The 12,500-nt window shown below is 29.4% G+C and overlaps 1 protein-coding gene across 4 annotated transcripts in view; it reads right to left on the reverse strand.

The window, feature by feature from the left end:
• LOC145266633 (choline O-acetyltransferase-like) overlaps positions 1-12,500 on the reverse strand; it is a 1,018,836-nt gene that overhangs the window by 811,765 nt on the left and 194,571 nt on the right. For all 4 annotated transcript variants that reach the window (XM_080122555.1, XM_080122557.1, XM_080122554.1 and 1 more), the window contains one exon: positions 6,003-6,039. The gene's annotated coding sequence lies outside the window, so the exon portion shown is untranslated. The remainder of the gene's footprint in view (positions 1-6,002; positions 6,040-12,500) is intronic.

Here is a 12,500-nt window from a genome sequence, read left to right on the forward strand (position 1 = left end):
ACATTCCCTGGGGACACTTGGGACTATATGGGGTGGAGGAAAATGCTAAACTTAGTATTTTTTTTGCATACCTCTTTTACTGTGCACCCGCGGGGGACAAATGCATGCTTCATTTATTTTTTATTAATTTCGTTTTTTACTCCAAACAATTAACACCAAGAGTGTTTCAGTGTGTATGTCAATTTAGAGGGAAATGTTTAATTAGTACTTTTATTCAATTTTTATTTTATTTATGTTTTTTAGAAAGGAATCATCATTTATCAAAGCATGGAGGCCACTCGAGGATAAGAGTTAATGACTGTACAGTAGTCAATGGGCAAATGTCGTAGTAATCGTTAGTAGTGGAAATTTGGTCAATATGATTACTTAATAGGACGGCTCATCAAAAATTTGTTTACGTTGGACTTGAAGACAACAATATAGTAGTCAGTTAGAAAACAGGAGAAAAGAAGAGAGTTCCATAGACGTGGAGTTCTAAGAAAGAAGATTTGTTCATGGAATCTAAGTTTAGGTTTACGCACAGATAAAAAGTTGGAGAAATTTCTGATAGTGGTTTTAGCAAGACGAGTGTATTTGTGAAAGTTCGACAAGGGGGAACCATAGATTCCAGCTCAGACGAGCACTTGCCATAAAAAATAACGGTATAGCAGATACAGGTTTGCAACGTCTCTTCTGTGGCAAAGAGGTTGCAGAGAAGAGAAAAGGGCATTCCGTATTAGGCTACAAAGTCTATTTTGACTGGAACCATTATGTAAACATTAATCAGAAGGGACTTTTCCTGGGTGTACACCGGCATGACTACTGCTAAAAAGAAAAAGGATATCAAAATGACGGAAGTTCTTTTTTTTAATTAAATCTATTACTCAATTAATTTATTCCTTTCGATCAAAAATACTTATTTTGAAAATAGAAAGGCGCCATTATTTATCGATTTCAATTTCACTCCAAACAATAAAACATAAGAAAAAAAAAATATTTCAGTATGCATCTCAATTTAGAAGGAAAGCCATTAAATGTCTAATTAATACTTTTGTTCGTCCAGTTAATCATTTGCCTACATCTTTACACGTGAGAAATAAATAAGGATTAAATAAATGTAGCTTCATTGGACCATGTGTAGATTCAGCACCTCGTTTATTCACACAACCAAAAAGAACATATTTAGAATCTGCTACATGCTCTCACTCAAACTACCCAGCCTATTATAAATGTAACTAAACGAAAAATAGATGTTTACGTTGAAGTGTAGACGTTTTTACTTATAGAACTGTGATATTTTAAAAGTGCGATATGTTTAAATAAATGGATATTGGAATAACGAGTATTTCGGACCACCTGTAAATTATTTGGCTAAATTGTTCGTAAAATAAGTAAAAAAAAAAAGCATTTACATGTCTTTTTGGACCACTATATATAGTATAGTGCACATGGACCAGCCTGTATATTATTTGAATAAATGAACCTTGTAAAAAGTAAACATAGGCATAATTCTATTTTTTCATATTCATTTTGGACCATTATATATAGTACAGGGCACATGGACTAGCCTGTATATTATTTGAATAAATGAACCTTGTAAAAAGTAAACATAGGCATAATTCTATTTTTTCATATTCATTTTGGACCACTACATATAGTACAGGGCACATGGACCAGCCTGTATATGATTTGAATAAATGAACCTTGTAAAAAGTAAACATAGGCATAATTCTATTTTTTAATATTCATTTTGGACCACTACATATAGTACAGGGCACATGGACCAGCCTGTATATTATTTGAATAAATGAACCTTGTAAAAAGTAAACATAGGCATAATTCCATTTTTTAATATTCATTTTGGACCACTACATATAGTACAGGGCACATGGACCAGCCTGTATATTATTTGAATAAATGAACCTTGTAAAAAGTAAACATAGGCATAATTTCATTTTTTAATATTCATTTTGGACCACTACATATAGTACAGGGCACATGGACCAGCCTGTATATTATTTTAATAAATGAACCTTGTAAATAGTAAACATACGCATAATTCTATTTTTTCATATTAATTTAGGACCACTATATATAGTATAGTACACATGGACCAGCCTGTATATTATTTGAATAAATGAACCTTGTAAAAAGTAAACATAGGCATAATTCTATTGTTTCATATTCATTTTGGACCACTATATATAGTATAGTGCACATGGACCAGCCTGTATATTATTTGAATAAATGAACCTTGTAAAAAGTAAACATAGGCATAATTCTATTTTTTCATATTCATTTTGGACCATTATATATAGTACAGGGCACATGGACTAGCCTGTATATTATTTGAATAAATGAACCTTGTAAAAAGTAAACATAGGCATAATTCTATTTTTTCATATTCATTTTGGACTATTATATATAGTACAGGGCACATGGACTAGCCTGTATATTATTTGAATAAATGAACCTTGTAAAAAGTAAACATAGGCATAATTCTATTTTTTCATATTCATTTGGACCATTATATATAGTACAGGGCACATGGACTAGCCTGTATATTATTTGAATAAATGAACCTAGTAAAAAGTAAACATAGGCATAATTCTATTTTTTCATATTCATTTTGGACCATTATATATAGTACAGGGCACATGGACTAGCCTGTATATTATTTGAATAAATGAACCTTGTAAAAAGTAAACATAGGCATAATTCTATTTTTTCATATTCATTTTGGACCACTACATATAGTACAGGGCACATGGACCAGCCTGTATATGATTTGAATAAATGAACCTTGTAAAAAGTAAACATAGGCATAATTCTATTTTTTAATATTCATTTTGGACCACTACATATAGTACAGGGCACATGGACCAGCCTGTATATTATTTGAATAAATGAACCTTGTAAAAAGTAAACATAGGCATAATTCCATTTTTTAATATTCATTTTGGACCATTATATATAGTACAGGGCACATGGACTAGCCTGTATATTATTTGAATAAATGAACCTTGTAAAAAGTAAACATAGGCATAATTCTATTTTTTCATATTCATTTGGACCACTACATATAGTACAGGGCACATGGACCAGCCTGTATATTATTTGAATAAATGAACCTTGTAAAAAGTAAACATAGGCATAATTCTATTTTTTCATATTCATTTTGGACCATTATATATAGTACAGGGCACATGGACTAGCCTGTATATTATTTGAATAAATGAACCTTGTAAAAAGAAAACATAGGCATAATTCTATTTTTTCATATTCATTTTGGACCATTATATATAGTACAGGGCACATGGACTAGCCTGTATATTATTTGAATAAATGAACCGTGTAAAAAGTAAACATAGGCATAATTCTATTTTTTCATATTCATTTTGGACCATTATATATAGTACAGGGCACATGGACTAGCCTGTATATTATTTGAATAAATGAACCTTGTAAAAAGTAAACATAGGCATAATTCTATTTTTTCATATTCATTTTGGACCATTATATATAGTACAGGGCACATGGACTAGCCTGTATATTATTTGAATAAATGAACCTTGTAAAAAGTAAACATAGGCATAATTCTATTTTTTCATATTCATTTTGGACCACTATATATAGTATAGTGCACATGGACCAGCCTGTATATTATTTGAATAAATGAACCTTGTAAAAAGTAAATATAGGCATAATTCCATTTTTTAATATTCATTTTGGACCACTACATATAGTACAGGGCACATAGACCAGCCTGTATATTATTTTAATAAATGAACCTAGTAAAAAGTAAACATAGGCATAATTCCATTTTTTAATATTCATTTTGGACCACTACATATAGTACAGGGCACATGGACCAGCCTGTATATTATTTTAATAAATGAACCTTGTAAAAAGTAAACATAGGCATAATTCTATTTTTTCATATTCATTTAGGACCACTATATATAGTATAGTACACATGGACCAGCCTGTATATTATTTGAATAAATGAACCTTGTAAAAAGTAAACATAGGCATAATTCTATTTTTTCATATTCATTTTGGACCACTATATATAGTATAGTACACATGGACCAGTCTGTATATTATTTGAATAAATGAACCTTGTAAAAAGTAAACATAGGCATAATTCTATTTTTTCATATTCATTTTGGACCACTATATATAGTATAGTGCACATGGACCAGCCTGTATATTATTTGAATAAATGAACCTTGTAAAAAGTAAACATAGGCATAATTCCATTTTTTAATATTCATTTTGGACCACTATATATAGTACAGGGCACATAGACCAGCCTGTATATTATTTGAATAAATGAACCTTGTAAAAAGTAAACATAGGCATAATTCTATTTTTTCATATTCATTTTGGACCACTATATATAGTATAGTACACATGGACCACCCTGTATATTATTTTAATAAATGAACCTTGTAAAAAGTAAACATAGGCATAATTCTATTTTTTCATATTCATTTTGGACCACTATATATAGTATAGTGCACATGGACTAGCCTGTATATTATTTGAATAAATGAACCTTGTAAAAAGTAAACATAGGCATAATTCCATTTTTTAATATTCATTTTGGACCACTATATATAGTATAGTGCACATGGACCAGCCTGTATATTATTTTAATAAATGAACCTTGTAAAAAGTAAACATAGGCATAATTCAATTTTTTCATATTCATTTTGGACCACTATATATAGTACAGGGCACATGGACCAGCCTGTATATTATTTTAATAAATGAACCTTGTAAAAAGTAAACATAGGCATAATTCTATTTTTTCATATTCATTTTGGATCACTATATATAGTATAGTGCACATGGACCAGCCTGTATATTATTTGAATAAATGAATATTGGAATAAGTAGACAAACGCATATTATAACAAGACTTTCGAAACAATAGTTGTATTCATAGAACAGATGCTTATATTTTGCAATAGTTTTAGATCACCGTGTATACTATTGAAATAAATTTATTCAGTTTACTATTTAAATTAATAAATTCTGTGTACTAATTAGATAAATTTATTCTTTATACTATTTTCATAAATGTACCTAGGAATAAATAGACAAACATACGGTTACATTATATAAAACGTTTGATCCACTATAGATAGTATGTATTAACCATCTTGTATAATATTTAAAAGACTTAATCTTAGAATAAGTTGGCAAACGCAGTATCAGAGTTTGCGACAAGAAATTCAAACCACCCTGAATATTACTTGAATAAACGAATCTTAAAATAATAAACAAACGTACACTTATATTTAATAACAACATTTTCGGACCGCCATGTACATTATTTGAATAAATTAATCTTGAAATAATCAGAATGTACGTTTATACTTTATAAGACGACTTTCGGACCATAGAATTCATTAAATAAATATATGATACAGTTGTTTGTAAGATCCATTATCAAATCGATTATATTGTATTATATGTAACGTCGAATTATTATTCTGCCTTCAGTCTTTCACTTTACAAACGTAATATATATGTTGATAGATTTGGAGTTTAGAAGACCCTATCAATGCTATATAAGGTTATGGGAACCGTGTTTATTGACAGGATTGTTAGTTAAAATATAAGATGGTACTTCAAATAAAGAGAAAATGTATCATGTAACAATTCATTATCTAGACTGTTTCGAGGTTAATATCTCTTTTTCACAATCCATCCATATCGAATGCATGAGTGTGTTGTGTTTTTACATGATATTGTAAGAAATAAGATACAAATTTTAATAGAAATCTTTTTATCTTAGTTGTACATCTATTTTTGTTTTAATGCGCGTTTATCTTTCGTTTGCGTGTTAGTTTAGTCGGATTCAGAGCAAGGTTGAATAAGTTCCTTTCAACCGTGTGGATAAATGAGGCGTTAAGTATATACATAATCCTTTTTTCTTTGTTTGTTTACATAAATATATTTTTTCGAACAATAATACATAAAATAATCAGGAATATAAAAGATATCCTTACCCTTTAAGTTCGAACTGGCCAAATCGACTCACAAAAACTGTAAACAGAAGAAAAAACAATGTTTTATTAATTGTATAGCAGTAAAAAAAGAAATGTAATTAAAAAAACATGTAAAAAAGTGGACTAATATATTGAATGGCGTTACATTTAAAACACACACACACACACACGCGCATTAGTGGTCTGGCGAGGCCGTAGAGGAGACAAGCGAAGCAGCAACACTGGAGCTTCCTGTCAGGACACTATATATAAAATGTAGGCCAATTTGGGCATATTATATTAGTTTGAAAATATGGATATTTTTTACCTATTGTCATAAAATTTTAATCGTAGAATAGTATTATAATCTTCAAAAAGCCTACAATTTTTCATGTAATTTTGATAAAGATATGAGCATTTCAATATTCAATTTTGCTACGACTATATATATATATACATATATATATATATATATATATATATATATATATATATATATATATATATATATATATATAAACTGAATGTCTGCGTGTCTGGTCAGGAATAGGCTCCTATATGGTTGACTATTTAAAAAAAAAAACTGATTACATATAATTATAGAAGATGTATCGAGACACAGGAATGGGTATGTTTAATCTGGCAGAACGGTGGTTCATTAAAATTGTTGGGTCCACATTTGCGCCTGGTCCACAAAGTATGTAAATAAAAAATTAAAAACAACGTTTACAAGTTTTTTTGATATAGATGTACACACCACTTTGATAAGACTGTTTTAACTTAAATAGGGATGGTAAAATAAAATTGTGGGGTCTGCGTTCGCGCTTGGCCTCCATAGAATTAAAATAGGCACAAACTTTAATAAAGACTTTTCATATCTATCTGCGTAAGTATACTTTGATAATTATGTTTCAGTTTGAAGAAATATGGTATGATAAAATTATGGAGTGTTCGTTCGCGCCTGACCTCCATAGAATGGAAATATGTCACAAAGTTTAACAAGATTTTTTTAATATAGATCCATAGAATATTGTGATGTGTTTCAGTGTGAACAGGTATGGTATAATAAATTATGGGGTTTATCTATTTTATTTTTACTTCCATCATATTTTGCTTTGGTTTTGATACCCCCAAATTCAACCCAAATTTACAACCCTTCCTTTTCATAACCTATCATATATATATATATATATATATATATATATATATATATATATATATATATATATATATATATATATATTCCCGATTCTGATACAATTATCAATTCTGGACTAAATTCCCGATTCTGATACAATTACGAATTCCGATTTTTTATAACTCTTTAGATATTTAACTATAAATTTGTTATTTTTCTCTCAGGTACCCTAAAAACACATGCTAAATGTGAATATGATTTATCAAACCTAAAAACGCACTGATTTGGGATGATCTGTAGATTAGTTTTCTGGTAGTTTAAAATGAATAAATATTTATTATTTCATGATTACTACCAGCAGTGGAAGATTTTGTTTTTAAAAAAAATCAAAAAGAAATAATTAAGAGAATCCTTCTTGGCATCGGAAAATAGACATAAATTTTTAAAATTCTTATACGGAATCCGATAATCCAATATTTTCGATTCCCAATTTCGATTCCGATTAATCGTCCCAACACTAATAAATAGGTTTATCATGTACAAAAAAAAACCAAAACTTTTTGTTTAATAGCATCGGATGGAAATCGCATCTGATGAGTTGATGGGTTCGAAAATTTCTATGGAAACATAAAATCATAGAACTGTCCTCCCATTAATTAAACGGATGTAAAGAATAAATCCATGGTGAAATAAACGAAAGTTATATACTAAAAAAAATATGAGTCTATTAATTTCAACAAAATCTTGTACTAATATATATATATATATATATATATATATATATATATATATATATATATATACATATATACATTGTACTATATATGTATATATGTTGTGGAGACGCCCACTAATTAGCATACGTGGGTGAAAAGATATAGATAACGGTATAAAGTCAGCAAGACCAGGAGCTGTGTTCAAACGCCGGATAGGCAAGACGCATGTGCCGGTTGCTCCATGAAAGACTTTAACACGCCCTCTGCCGGACAATCTTCCAACTGCAGTACAACTGCACCTTTGTAAATATGTATTATCTTTTCGTCTTAATATATTTTTTTTACCTTTAATTTCTGCGTTCGTGTTGTTATTGATACAGACACAATATATATATATATATATATATATATATATATATATATATATATATATATATATATATATATATATATGCCGGCCGGTTTTGTCCGGTCGTCAAATACGGATAGGTATTAAATTTTAATAAATGCAGATCTCTGTTTATTATAAACAGAAATACCTTAGGTATTAAACGTAACGATTCAATTTCTAGAAGAAAAAAATGTAAAGAAACAAAAAATTTGCGGGTAATGTGTTTTCTCTAAACAGTTCATTTCTTATAAGTAAAAAAAAATACTCGAGCTGAGATCGAAACCCAAACTCTAAGGCAGTGAGTAAAGTACGATAACAATTTGGCCAGCTTGACTTGATCTTAACAAAGTGTTTTCAAGCCTACTTATTCTTAACATAACGAATATGTGAACGATGCACGCATGCGCTGTCGGGAAACAGTTGACAAACAGATAAAAATCCGATAACCACCATTATTAGTTTTTCAAGTTTGACTCTTTAACATCCCTTTTCCTAATGAAAACCAATTGAGAATTTTTCACATGTCTGAATACCCTATATACCAAATGTATGTAGATCATAAATTCGTCGGACCCTATCAAAGAGTGAGTAAATATTTGTAGACATACGAGGCAAGATATGCCAACAATACTCCATGCATTGGCGAAAGGTAGCTTTTTAGAGACATAAAATACTCCTAATAGTGAGTATTTTTCTTCCTCGGAGGAGGGAGCTCACCTCTTTTTGAAACAGCCTTGCTAATGCGCTCAATGAATTTGTTCCAATTTATGTTGCCTGTGAATAATACCTAAGTAAATCACCCAGGATCGGGCGATTCTATTTTTTTTTAAATAGGGATTGCACATGGATTATATTTTTAAAAACAAAACGAGAAGGGGCTTTAATTTCATATTCTTTTATATTTATTTATTTATTTGTCTCGCAAGATTAACAAATACGTTTAAATTTCATGTATTTTATAGTAATTGTCTGTATTTTTGAGATGAGGTGTTTTTATTGATCGAGATTGTCGGACTGACTTCCTCATCTTGGTTGTTATCGTCACAACGTTTCCGCCATTTTGCCCTCCGGCCTTCTTCAGGTGTTTTGTATCGAACTGTGGAACCGTTTGTTAGGAGTTTCGAACTTAACCCTTTATTATTATTACGGCGGTACTGTGTTTGGACTCCAGCTAGGCTCTGGGACATTATTGTTGATTCTCTGTTTTGAATATTACTTTTTACTGCCTTCGTTCAGGATTGAACTCAGCACCTTTGGGTAACTGTAAACTTTGATACAACGTCTAGGACCACTCGGCCATTCAAATAATTTTCTAGCACGGTAGAGGGAACCCACCTTGTTTTAAGCAGCATTGGCAAAGTCCTTAATGAATTTTTTGAAAATTATATAATAACGTAATGCTAAAATGAAATTGCTTTCGCGTATTATGTCGATAATCTATTAAAATAATGAAATCGGAAATGAAAATGCATTTATTCCAAGCAGGTGGTGATTTTATTATCCAATATTTTATAATTATTTCATTTTCAGATTATAAGCAATTTTATGTTATTGATTAAATTGTTTTTCAAAAAGCAGTAAAGATCAGAAACATTAGATTTTTTATAAAATTATATTAAAAAAAAACTTTCTTTATTACACATTACAAAATCCAATACGGAAGGCTTTAATTAATTCGACAGCAAAGTAAGTATCACGCAGATTTATAATCACTTCCGGAATATTTTACGTAATATCCGCTTCCGATTTCATGAAATTATTGGGAGGATTCAATTTATTATACTTCGAATACATAATTCAATTAAATAAGAGACGGGATTTTAATTTCATATTCTTTAAATATTTATTTATTTATCTCGCAAGATTTAGCAACTTGAAATACATTTAAGCTTAACGTATATTAAAATAGATGTTAGCAATTTAAAAATCCGCGTGTATCCGATATATATATATATATATATATATATATATATATATATATATATATATGAAGGCAATATGAGTTGGAAATGAAGACACAGAACAATATATTGGTGGATATAGATTGGTTCATTTATTCAATAAGGGAATACAATCGATTAGTTGGCGGATAGAGGGGACTCTTTATGCCAAGGCATTTCGAAGCCTAATGCTTCTCATCAGAAGAGTAGAGAAAATGCTAGGTAGCAAAGTGGGGATGAGGCGTCTAGCTTTGGATTCATTGGGAACGAAATAGATCAAAACAAATTAAAATTATTGATGATGTTGGGGGGCGAATTCTAAATAAAGGAGGAGCGTATTATATATAGTGTAGTGCAGAAAGGTGTATAGAGTCTTTATCATAGTCTTAAGTAAAATGAAATACACTTTTTGTTGCCATCAACGCCTTTTTTGAAGTTTTGATTTTGCTTTCACAGTATATATATATATATATATATATATATATATATATATATATATATAAAGAGAGGGAGAGAGAAAGAAAGAGAGAGAGAGAGAGAGAGGGAGAGAGGATACTGTATATATTTAGCTTTTCTAATAAGCTAATTTAGAATTAGAATGATTAGAAAGACAGTGCTTCATAATTTTGCGATACCTATCCATGTAGATCGAAATACTGCAACGGACTATATTTTCGATGTTTGCATTTCACACAAGTCATTTACAAAATATTCCGTGATAATTCCAATGTTATTTCCAACAGAACAATTAATGTCGTTGATAAACAGAAAATGAAGTTTCCTAATGGCTATTCCATTACTTGGACAATCTGAAGTATCCTGTTTTATTATCATAAAGAAATAAACAATAAAAATGACGGGCAAACGCTATAAATTATATAAAAAGAAAAAAGTACACACACAAGCCGAATCCAAACAGAAACCTATAAATTCAAAATGGCGCCGATATCGTTTTATCTAATAACGTTTTTAAACGAGAAACCACGAGAGTTGCAAAGGCTAAAACGATTCGCGTCCCTCTTCATGTTGAAAGCCCACTCGTTGGCGTTTGTAGTGCTTGTTTTTCTCTGAATTAGGCCCGACAGGAAAGTGGTGAACGTCTGGTGTTGTGGGGTCTGTATGGGAAGGGGGTACTATTTTTATGTCGTGCAAGGTTTGTGTTAGAATGGTCGGCGCTTTTTGACAGTGATGGCTTCATTGCTGTTTCTGGCGTTGCTATAATATATCGAAGGAGAGGAAGAAGGATGCTGACACATGGATAAGATTCATCGTAGAAGAGAGGGAAAAGAAGAGAGAAAGAGTGTGAGGGGGGATGGAATAAAAGATAAATATAGTAACCAAAAATAACCAACTAAAAATATTAAAAAGTAAAATTGATAATATATGAAATATTAATATTGTGTGTATATATATATATATATATATATATATATATATATATATATATATATATATATATATATATATATATATATATATATTGGGCAATTACGTTTTTGCCGCTTTTTAAATGTATTATTTTTTGCAAATTTATTTGTTTTATTTTATTTTTCGATTCAAAATCAAATTATCTCTACCAAAATTGTATTAAGAATCTTGTTTAACGTTGAGAGAAAAGTTGTGAACATGAATGAAGAATACAACATTATTTAATAGTTGTTAATTCTTAGTTTACTTTAAAAAGTGTAGATTTTAAAAACGGCAAACACTTAATTGCTAATCCTATATATATATATATATATATATATATATATATATATATATATATACATATATATATATGTTTCAATTTTTTTAACGGCTCATATCATCAGATGTAATTCCTCTGAGCCATTGCCATTATTGAAAATTCCATGGATTAAGAAAATAAATATAATTTTTCTCTATATATTCCTTGTATCAAACAATAAATTCTTAACTTAAATATATTTGAATATATTATAATCTACAGAATTTAACTTTACTCATTAAACTTATATATATTGCTCTATTCTTTAAATATTGAGCTTTACCTTTTAATAGTTGTAAGTTCTTGTTTTACTTTAAAAAGTGTAGATTTTAAAAACGGCAAACACTTAATTTCTAACCTTATATATATATATATATATATATATATATATATATATATATATGAGAAAATTAATGAAACAAAGGGAAGTAGTGTTTACGCAATAGTAAGCTTCGAACTAATATCAATAACAGTATTTATATATAGAAAATTTAATCCCAACCAAATAAAAAAAGCTCAATACGCAATAGAGAGTAGAACTTATTATAAGAGAAAGAAAATTAAAACAGTAAGTTGAACTTTACAATCAAAATTTATGCTAGTAT

The sequence above is a fragment of the Euprymna scolopes genome, chromosome 41, assembly GCF_053919585.1.
Source record: "Euprymna scolopes isolate OS-2025 chromosome 41, ASM5391958v1, whole genome shotgun sequence".
Lineage (NCBI taxonomy): Eukaryota > Metazoa > Mollusca > Cephalopoda > Sepiida > Sepiolidae > Euprymna > Euprymna scolopes.